This window comes from Tenrec ecaudatus, chromosome 3 (genome assembly GCF_050624435.1).
Source record: "Tenrec ecaudatus isolate mTenEca1 chromosome 3, mTenEca1.hap1, whole genome shotgun sequence".
Taxonomy (NCBI): domain Eukaryota; kingdom Metazoa; phylum Chordata; class Mammalia; order Afrosoricida; family Tenrecidae; genus Tenrec; species Tenrec ecaudatus.
In genome coordinates, this window is record NC_134532.1 from 142,222,035 (window position 1) to 142,233,767 (window position 11,733).

At 44.9% G+C, this 11,733-nt stretch overlaps 1 pseudogene; it reads right to left on the minus strand.

Annotated features, from left to right (window-relative positions):
- Positions 1-9,741: 9,741 nt before the first annotated feature.
- Positions 9,742-10,314, minus strand: LOC142442374 (gem-associated protein 8 pseudogene; annotated as a pseudogene).
- Positions 10,315-11,733: the final 1,419 nt, after the last annotated feature.

Consider the following 11,733-nt stretch of genomic DNA (forward strand, 5'->3'; position numbering starts at 1 on the left):
CTTCCTTTGGGTCTATGAGTGCCCTTTAATTTTAACCCGGTCCCCTATGTATTTCCCTTCTAGTCATCCACTCAAAACCTCACTGCCATTGAGTTGATTCAGACTCATGGAGACAATGTACACCGAGGTAGAAATGCCTCCCTGTAGATTTCTCCTCTGGAGCAGCAGGTGGTTTTGAACTGCCGTCCATGCAGTTAGCAGACCCATGCATGACCCACTATTCCACCAAGGCTCCTTCTCTAGTCTTTAAAGAAAGCCAGTTAAGTCAACGCCTTTTTGTCCTGTAGATTTGTTTGTTTGCTTGTTTGTGAAAAGATGAAGGGAACCTCCGTGTTAAGGACTCTATTGTCTTCTTCTGTAATGATGGAGGTTTTATTTGGTCATCTGTCCACCCAAAGAATACCTTTCTCAAGTTCCCTTGCAGTTAAATCAAGAAAGTGAACCAGTGTTCTGACTCCTGGTGATGTGACGTATTTCCAACGATAACTGCACTCCATAAGGTTTCCAAGACTGGGATTTTCAACAGTCGACAGGCGTGTACCAGGCCTCTCTTCCAGGGCACCTCTGGGTGGGTTTGAAGGCAAGCCTCTCAGTTAGTAGTAGAATGCTTAGCCATTTCCACCACCTAGAATCTCCTTCCCTTGCAGCTAGATGTGGGATCAGACTATGTCTCAGCAGTGTAAGGCAAAGTGAGAGGTACAATCTCCAGGCCATCTTACATGGCACAGAAACAACATGGAAGGAGATGGGCTCTTTGCTGTCACAGATCCTCACTGCTTATGCTCAAACTCTTACTTAGCGAGACCTACATCAACTTCCACCTTATTTATAGCGTTCTTATTTTGGCCACTGTTACAGCCACCACAATAGTATCTTTGTGTACAATTAGAGAGGGGCAGGAAGAGAGGAGGCTACTCTGAGAAGTTACTTAGAGGCCAGGGAAGGTGGAGAGCAGAGCCTGTCACAATAAAAGTCAATTAAAGGAATAAAGTTGCTAACTTGCTGGCAGCCATCAGCCTGTGGGAGACTTTAATAAAGAGGCTAACTTGTGGCTGTCAGAACAAGGGAACGAACAGAGAACTTCATAATTGAGTTCTGAATTTAGTAAACCCAGGACGCATGCCTCAAGAATGAGCCAAATACGTTTCTACTGAAAACACTCATCCTCAGGAACTGTGGTAGAGCCCATTGTCTTGTAAAATAACTTAAAAATATTTTTATTGGGGTTCTTGCATCTCTTATCACAATCCATACATTCATCCAGTGTGTCAAGCACTTTGCACATTTGCTGCCATCATCATTTTCAAAGCATTCTCTTCCCACTTGAGCCCCTGATATCAGCTCCCCATTTCTTCCCCTTCCCTCCCTGACCCATACTCCCTCACGAACCCTTGATAAATTAGAGATTATTATTTTCATATTTTACATTGTCCTCTGTTGCCCCTCACCCACTTTTCCATTGTTCGTCCCCCTGGGAGGGGTTATATCTTGGTCCTTGTGATTGATTCTCCCTTGCTGCCCCCACCTTCCCCTTATCCTTCTGGTATCTTACTCTCCGTGGTGGCCCTGAGGGGTTTATCTATCCCGGATTCCCCCTGTTGTGGGCTCTTATCTGCAGCAGTGTGCATGCTCTGGCCTAATCCGATTTGTAAGGCAGAATTGAGGTCATGCTAGTGGGGTGAAGGAAGCACCAAAGAACTAGAGGAAAGTTGTGTATTTCATTGGTGCTATACTGTACCCTGACTGGCTCATCTCTTCCCTGTGACCCCTCTGTGAGGGGATGTTCAATTGTCTACAGATGGGCATTGGGTCTCCACTCCATGCCCACCCCCACCCCCCATTCACCTTGGGTATGGTGTTGTTATGCTTGATACCTTATCCCATCGATGCCTCATAATCACACAGGCTGGTGTGCTTCTCCATGTGGGCTTTGTTGCTTCTGAGCTAGATGGCTGCTTGTTTATCTTCAAGCCTTTAAGGCCCCAGATGCTATATATTTTGATAGCCAGGCACCATTAGATTTCTTCACCACATTTGCTTATGCACCCATTTTGTCTTCAGCAATCATGTCAGGTAGGCGAGCATCACAGAATGCAGGATTGTTAGAACAAAGTGTTTTTGTGTCAAGGGAGTACTTAAGTCAAGGCCCAATGTCCATCTGCAACCTTAATTCTAAACATATAGATATGAGTACATAGTTCTATTCCCCTCTCGTTATATACATATATTTACATTTGTACATGTCTGTATTTAGGCCTCTATAAATGTCCTTTGCCTTCTGGTCCTTTCCTCTATTTCCTTTTACTTTCTTCTTGTCCCACCACCATGTTTGGCCTTACTTCGGGTTTAGTAATTTCTTGCTGCTACATTGCCCTTGATTAACCCCGCTAGGCATCCTACGACCTTCCTTCCACTGATTTTAGTTCACTTGTTGTTTCTTTGACTCTGGATTGGTTCCCCCTTCTTCCTTTCTCCCACCTCCCCTTCTCCCATATCCCCCCAGAACCACTGATCCCAGTCTTTTCATCTCCAAATTGTTTATTCCATCTATCTTATCTAGATATATATGCAGATACATTCATAAGTGCAAAAAAACAGGCAAAGCCAAATAAAACAACAAAGGAAGTAAAAACCAACACAACAATAACAACAACAACAAAACAAAATAACAATAACAAAAAGAAAGCCACTGACAAAAATGGAAAAGCCTATAAATAGTTCAAGGTCTGTTTGTTGGCCTTTAACAGTATTTTCCAGTGAAATCTGATGGGGTGCCATGCTCTGTCTCCCAAGTCTAGTTTTGGTATTCTCTGGGGGGTTCATCAGTCTGCTCCCCATGCTGCTCTGCTGCCTGCCCTCCGTGCCTCCCCCCAGTGTGATGGGGCCAGACCATGCACTGTTCCCGTACTGTGCCTCCAGTGCTGTCACCCACAGCGCCATGGTTCAGTGCAGGATACCGTGTCTTGTAGTGGGACCAGCCCTACGGTCCTCCCCCTGTGTTGTCTGCTCTGAGCAGGAACATCTTCCTTGGGGCTTGGAGGCCAGGATGTCCTCTCCTCCCTCTCCATCCCTTTGTGTTTCTCCCCTGTGCTCTAATCCGACATGCCCCTCTCCCCAAGCTGTAGCCCCAGTGCTGTCCTCTGAGGTGCATTCTTCTGAGGGGCGGGGGTGGGGGTGGGGGGAGGTGTCCTATATAACTGAGCCTGGCATAATGCATTCTTTCATCAGTCAAAGCAGACTCCAATTCTGACAGGGGGTGGTGGCTGTGTTAGACATGTACTGACCAAAGCGGTAAACCCAAGTCTCCCCCACGGAAGGTGGGAATTCAACAAAGAACTACCATTGGTCCCTATATTTAATGTGAAATAACACAACTTACAGAACTTACTAAAGGGCTGACTAAACGAACCCTCTACAAAGTCAACTATTACACCTGCCACACAGTAGCGACTGTGATTGTTTTCCCACCTTCTTTACCTCAAAGTGCCTGGCACAGAGTAAGGGAGCTTTTCTCTGTTGATATTTAAACGTAGGCAGAATTGTAGTGTATTATTCAGTCAATTATTTCCACATTCTTTTTTCTTAATGATGCAGTATTCTGTAGATATCTACTGACATTGAATCAATTCCAGATGATCAGTAACCCTTTAGCTAGAGAAGAACTTCCCCAGAGGTTTTCCAAGGCTGTCAATCTCCCCAGAAGCAGACTGAGAGTCTTCCTTTTTTTTCCCCAATCATTTTATTGGGGGCCCTTACAACTCTTCTCACAATCCATACATCCCTCCATTGTGTCAAGCACATTTGTACATGTGTTGCCATCATCATTCTTAAAACATTTTCTTTTAACTTGAGCTCTTGGTATCAGCTCCTCAATTTTCCCCTCCCTCCCCACCCCTTCTTCCCTCACGAGCCCTTGATAATTTATAAATTATTATTATTTTTGGCATGTCTTACACTGTCTGAGGTCTCCCTTCATGCACTTTTCTGTTGTCCATCCCCTGGGGATGGGGTGACAGTCTTTCTCCCATAGAGTGGCTGGTGGGTTTGGGCCAGAAAACACTTTCACTGCTGTGACACCAGGACCTCTTTATTCTGCATTAATAGCCTAGTAGAGTTTACTAAACACAAAGCATTTTATAAGTCAGTATCATTGGCCTTGTGCTGTAAATATTAAGTAACCAGAGGGAATGTGTATTCCTTACATTTAAGTTCTTGGATTCTCACTACTTACTAAGCACAGCCTAGAGTTCAGCTAAGCTAAAGAGTGCAGCCTGATACACAAATGTCACGAATCTCCTTTTCCCAGCCTCCCCAACAGCCATGATGGCTCTCTGTGCAAGCCTGAACACCTCAAAGGGGGTTTGGTGAAACTGAACAAGCATGACTAAACCAGTGCCGTTCACTGCATCCACCTGTGAGGAACTCAGGAGGCTGGTGGCCGTGTTGACTAAACGTGAGACTGCTAACCACAGATTGGTGGTTCAAACCCACCAGGTACTTTCAGAGAGAGAGCTAAAGCTGTCTACTCCTGTAGAGATCTATAGATTCAGAAACCCTACATAGGGCACATATGTATTGAAATGAACTCAATGGGTTTGGTTTGGTTAGCATATAAAAATATTCAACATCAGCTTTTCAAAGTCCAAAATAAATGAACTATGAACAATCTATATCTATACAATAAATTTATTAGATTTATGAAAACCATTTCTATAGAAGCATCAAAAAGCCTACACAGTATAGAAATAAGATGCAATAAAGTTGAGAAACTAATGTTCTCCTTGTTCTTCGGATCTTGCCTTACAATGTTGCTATAAAGGCTGACATGTGTGTAGCAGTTTGTGGATAAATGTACACACACATCCCAATGAATTTAACGTTTACATGTGAAGTAAATGTGTTTTATTAATAGCGCACATGTACACAATCCCATTATATATTCCGGAGACCCTCTGTATTGGCGGATGCACCATTATCAAAGGGCATGAGGTCACATTTACATTACAGAAGTAGTGATTATTCTGTCCCTGTCTGAATGCGCTGACACTTCCCCATTAGCATTGCCCCAACTTCTCTTCCAGAACCCAGTTGCTAGACAGATACTAAATGAACTGCTTGGCATGTTAATGTGGGAGAAGAAGACACATTAATATGTCCCACCTAGAAGTAGGGGAGAAAAGAAAAGAAAGGATATCTTAACTTAGACTACCTAGCATGCATACACTACTATAAATGATGATCTAGGACGATTTGTTTTAAGTGATAAGAGCCACAAGGATTGTGATCTTGTTTGAAGAGCCTGTGTTCTTTATAGACGGTGTGTTAGTCGGGGTTGACTATAGACACTCATATGTGCATAAAAAAGAGCTTTATATACAAAAGCAATTGAATATTGAGAAAACATCCCAACTCAGTCAGATCAAGTCCATCAGTTTGATATTAGCCCATGTGTCTGATACCAATCTATAAATTCCTCTTCAGACTCATGAAACACATGCAATGACACCGAATGCAGGAAGATCACAGCCAGTGGGTGGAAAAGCTTGTGGATCGAGTGGCAGTGGAAGCAGCTCAGCACTTGCAGGGGTCTCCATGTGGCTCCTCCAGCTCCAGGGATGTAGCATCCTCCCATGTGTCTTGTCAGCAGGAAGGCGAAGTAGCGAGTCTGTGTGTATCTGGCCTCCGGTGAGCTATCTGCCTCTGTGGCACCTCCAAAATGAGGTCATCAAGCTGCGACCTCCTTGACAGGCTAGCTTCCCCCCCTTCGTAATTTGACAGCAGATGATGTAACTACTACAGGCAAGTATCTCACTTAATCATTTAACAGATGAGGCCTAGAGAGGATCGACCACGTGCTCAAGGCCTAGAGAGGATCGATCAGCTACTCCATGGTGCTGCTGGTGTCCAAAGCCTAATGTGAGCACCTGGGCTGTAGTCTCCTGCTCGGAGAGCTTGGTTTTAATTCGGCCAATCTCCTTTTCTAGTCCTAGTTGAAATAGAATCAAAATTTTCTGAGAGGATGCAGAAGGATGCCCCCCAAAGTGCAGGACCTGGCTTATGTCATGGGTCACTCTGGCTGCGGTTTATCAACCTTGGGTTTTCATTTTCTAAAGGCCCTGGTTATAAATAGCAATCCTGTAGAAATGGGAATGTCCGTGTGAGCATACAGGGGCCTTTAAAGGCATTTGCTTCACAAAGAACTTTAAAGTGGGTACGAGCTGCAAAGATGTCACTGCTGAGGTGAGTCAGATCAAAATGGGCTTCTTCAGAAGCTGCTCCACATACTCAGGTGTCCCGGGTTACCTCCTGTGGGCGAAGGAGATTGAGGGCTCACTTCATCTGCGAGGCCGTGCATGTTGTTGGGAAGAACTTTAGTGCGGGCACCGAAGGAATCAAAGTGGTGTTATTAAATATCATTAAAAGTTCGGTTGAATACAAGAATCACAGTAAAGCCATGATTGCAGCTGAATCCACTTTCCTCCCCTCACCACTAGTGCTTGGTAAGTGTTTTCATATAGGCAGTCTTGGATGCCTGTTAAAATAAATGAGTATGAGCGAGGTGAACAGAGAGCAGATCACATAAAAGTTTATGGTCTGAAGAGGAGGGAGGTAATTAGTAGTGCGATCAACTCCCCGATTGTGTCTGTGTTTTTAAAGGTCATTTCCTGTATTTCATGAGAGGTGGGGAATTACATTTGGGCCCCACCGAAATTGGTGTGGACCACTGTGAACATTTCATTCAGCTCACCTTACTCTAGGGTTGGCTGACTGCTGGTCTGTCTTTTATAGGAGCTTGTGGTCTCCTTGTCTGGGGGCTGGGCCTGGGGGGAGACTGTGCCTTTTCCATTGTGTATGTCCCCAGTGCACCCAACGTAATTCTTTCCACGGAGTGTCTGCTTGTTAAGAAGGAGAAGGAAGTGGTGGCGGAGGATAGGAAAAGATAGTGGCATGTTTATCAAATCTGAGATGGTTGTATTTTTGATGATGTAGGTTCAAGCTACCAAACTCCCAGTCTTCGAGTCGATGCTGCCTCATCTGCTCTTCATCAACGGTCTTCAGAGATCTCTCTCATGCACTTTCCTTTTGCAAAGCAGACGTTTGCTTACCACGTGATGGCTGTTCAACGCTACACCAATATTCAAAAGGCAGACACTGCAATTGCCAGCGAGAACTTCAAACCCAAACCTACCGCCACCAAGCCGATGCTGACCCCTAACACTCTGAGAGGACAGAGTAGGACAGCCCAGGGGGCTTACCGGGGGCAGTCTTGGCCCATATTAAGAGACATTGTGTTAAGCTTTAAATAAAATAGAAAAAGAAAAGGAAAGAGTTCGATCTCATGTCTTGTGGCATGGAAGGTCTTGCTTTCCATCACTCTGCTTCCAACGCTAGCTTTCCCAGATCCACAGGACCATCCGAACGGTCCCATCCAGAGTACACTTCAAACTTGCTATCTGCAGCATGTGACCCAAGTGACCTTTGCTTTTAAATCCCATTCCATATCTTGGCTGTTACAAGAGGAGACTATACTAGTTCTCGCCTAATTCCCAACCGTGCCTCAAATCCTATGCTCTCGTCTTCCCTCTCGGGCACTTCATTGACTTGGTGCTTCCTGGGCCACGGACTTCAATCTCCGGTCTCACTGACTCGCAGGCTCACAGCAAAACGATCTGACTTCTATTTCCCTTCTGCAGCCCCCGTGCATTACAACGCTCTGTTCTTCTCAGTGGATGGTCCTCCCTTCTACCCCACATTTCAAGTCAGTTACTTGGGTCAACCCTAATTGTTCCCTCTCCTTCATCTGTCCCGTCCTTAGTATGTTTCCCCCTATCTTTCCTGATTGCTGTAGCTGTAATCGAGGCCCTGGCCGTCTCTTGTCTGACTTATAGGGGAAACACACACTCTGGTTTTTGCTGCCTGCTCTGACCTTCTTCTTTCAGTAAATCAATAGCACCGGGAGGGCAGTCCTTTCATTTTCAAACATGATCTAGTTATTTTGGATGAAGAGGTGAGCATAAGTGCAGATCACTTAGAGTGGTAGAGCTGGGGTGCGTCTATGATACATCTCCCCCTCCAGCCTCAACTTCCCCAGCTCCCTTCCTCAAATCCTACGAACGACCACAGATTCCACTTCCACACATCTTCAAATGACCTCATGTCTCTGTCTCCTAATAATGAAGCAAAATTATCTTTGTATTCCTTAGTACATGACACATGTGTGGTCAACATTAGTTAAAAAAATATCCTGTGTCGACTTCTGAAACTCTTGCCTATGTGTTTCACCACATACCCATAATTCTGAGCTCATTCAGCCCCAGAATTGATACCTCTTCTCCCATGTGTACTTCTTAAAGTTCTTTGAGTCAGAGTACCAGACTATCAGCACAGATGATTAATGTTCATTATTAGCCTGGAAATCATGGTAAGAGAAGGAAAGATTTTTATCAGTAAGAAACCATTAAGACAGGAGCTTGGGCTAATTTGAATTCTTCTCCATAAACTGATAACATGGAGATAATTGGGGAAGATAGACATATTACCCAGTTTCCGGTGTTTCTCCCATATCTCTTTAATTAAATAAAATTGCAGTGGGAGTTAAAACAGCCTGCGGTGCCTGCAAAGGCAATAACAATTACAGCCAGTGTTCCCAGATGTTGTGTGTATGAAGGAGTTTTAAGAAGTTTATGGAAATATCTGACCTGTTGAAAGGTAGGGGTTTCAGTGGAGAAGAATGAAGTGAAAAAAATGAGAGTTTATATATATGAGTTTAAATAGTCCTTCAATAAACTCCCAATGCCAAAAGTTGCTTTCTTTAGTGTTACTCAATATTGCTCATCCATAAAACAAATTGAACAGTGTATTCTTGTAAAAGAGAGAAGAGACCCAGATCAAGAGTTCTCTCACTCTCTCTCTCTCTCTCTCTCTCTCTCTCTCTCTCTCTCTCTCTCTCTCTCTCTCTCTCACACACACACACACACACACACACACACACACACACACACACACACACACGCTCACTCACTCACTGTGGCATGCAGAACTTCTTACTATAAGGGAAGTGTACATTGTGATTCTATCATTTAAGCAGCTTTATCAAATCTTGATGATCATCATTTGATCTAGGAATTCTGAGAAATACTAAAGGACCTATTCCTAATTTAAGGCACGTACAATCTAGAAAGATATAGTTTTACCTTCAGATACGGAACTGCTGCTTATAAAAGCACAGGATGACAATGACAAAATTCAAATATGATGAGGGGGAAACTATCAGAGCTTAAATGCAAACACTCTATTTGTAGAAGGCATGGAGGGCAGTGGGAGCCCCAGCCGTCTGCAGTCTCTCCTCAGATTAAGCCGCGCGCAGATCCTCTCTAGCCACAGGCACGGGCTCAAACAGCTTCACTCTCACACAGAGATGATTATGCTGGATTGAACTTGGTACTTGGTCAGTTGACCTCCCTCTTGATCCAACCTAAATTTGTTCTGGGCTCAAGTATTTCTTGCTTGTTCCATGACAAAAATGTCTTGCCTGGCTTCTTAAATATGGTGATATTTTCTTTCTTGTTCATTATTTGTATTTTTTTGAAGGTGGAAAACTTTAATGGATCAAACACCACCGATAATATAACAAGACCACGATAGACAGGGAGGGGCTGGGGTGCAATCTGCCTCCCAGCCCTGCCACCCCATGGCTCATTCTCTGAGCGCCAAGGGCAGCGTGGCGGCCCGGAAGCCGCCTCAGAACTTCAGGGGAATCACTGGCCAGTACTTAGGCCTCTTGCGATCACAGAGCTTGTTGAAGCTCAGCTGCACAGCTGCCTCCATGGCCATGATCTTGTTGGCGCTATCCCCGTATAGACGTTTCCTCTCGGCCTTGCGCCTCTCGTCAGGCCTCCCAGATGGGGACTCCACCGACCGGTGGTTGGAGAAGTACAGGTCATGGTCGGCCTTCACATACTCGCTGAGACGCTCATCTTCCAGTCGCTGCAGCCGCCGTCGCTCCTCTTTGTGCCGCTCGGTTTGCTCAAAGTACTCGCGCAGCTCCGGGATGATCTGCATGTTGCTCAGGTCACACTCAATCTCCTCCTCTGACTCGCTCACCATCTTCCCCTCTAATGTGAAAGCTGCCGTTTCTCTGGTGCCGGTCTGGAACTGAGCATAGGCACGCGGGTGCTGCCAAGACCCCCAAGGATGCAACTGTGCACCCTGGGGGCTCTGGGACCCCGAGCGAGGACCGTAGGAGGACCAAGGACATTCACTTTGCTCAGCAGGATTGCTGTAGTTTAGAGACACAGCCGAGAAGTACCACATGGGATTGACGTAGGGTTAGAACCCTGTAAGCAAGGCGGTGGTTCTGCAGCCAGGCCATTCCTTGGTAATAATGCTGCCAACATCTCTCATAGACCGGATGGAGACACCAGGGGTCAGAGTCTTTCCAAGATGGCACATTTGTTTCCAATTGAGGAAGCGTCCCAGGAGGGTATCTCCAATAGGGCTGCCCATACATTTGCCTCAACGGGGCCTGTGCTTTCCATTTCCTGGTCTGCATTCTGGAGCACGGCAGTGAATGATGACTCGTAGGGATGCAGCTTGCAGATTCCGGGCGGTGGGCGATCAAGGACCTAGTTTTCGGTGGGAGGACAGGGTGAAGAAGCAGTTACCAGGGTAACCGGAAGTCCATTATTTGTATTTTCATCTTATTATTTTATCCTTGCCATTTTATTTTGGCTTTGTTTTTCATCTGTTCTGTTGAGTTTCCCAGCTGTGAAGCATGGAAGGAGTAGATGCCGAGAGATAATAACTGATGTAGTGGTTTATCGGGGACATGGGGTGGGTTGGTGGGTGGGAGATATGGAGGATGAGGGGATTTGGGGAGCAAACAATGAATGCGGGAGGGAGGAGGGGACATAGACCTGATCGTGATAATGTACGTACGACTCATCTAAAAGGTGATTTCATCATGGAAGTGTATGATATGTGAATATTTTATCAAGAAAACCACTGGGGAAAAAAGAAACCAAACCACCAACTGTTCCGCTAAGTGAAGGGGAAAGAGTTGTTGCATAGGAGACACTGAGTTTAGGTCAATGATAGAATAATCTGGAAAAGGATGTCCATCATAGTTGTACAACCCAAAGAGTACAATCAATGATGCTGCTAACTTCAAGGCCAGCTGTTCAAAGCCACCAGCCACTTCTTGGAAGAAAGATGGGGCTTTCTACTCCTATACGAGACACAGTCTTGGAAACTCATAGGGCCAGCTCCACATGGTCCCAGAGTCACTATGAGTCCAGACTGACTCAGTTGCAATGATTTTGGTTTTTTATTATGACATGATATTAAGGAATTCTTGTTAATGTGGATGAGTATGACCATTTTGTCATCTACAGCTACAGATGTAGCTGTAGATGATACGATGTTTACTTTTAAATGTTTTATCAAAGGAATCGTGTGGGGAGGAGAGAGATAAAACAAGAATTGCAAAATGTTATCTATTGGACTGGGTAGTTAGGGCAGGTGCGCATGTTCATGATCATAGTCCTTGTACTTTGATATGTGTGCAAATTACTATCCAAAATTTGTTTCACTCGTGAATTGTGAAGTAAGAGGTTAATATATTCTACTACATAAAATACATTAAGAACTTTAATCCTGTCTTAAAAAGAGTGCTGATGGAATTACTGTGTATGTATTGCACTGCCAACACGAAGGTTGGAGATTCAAGCCTCC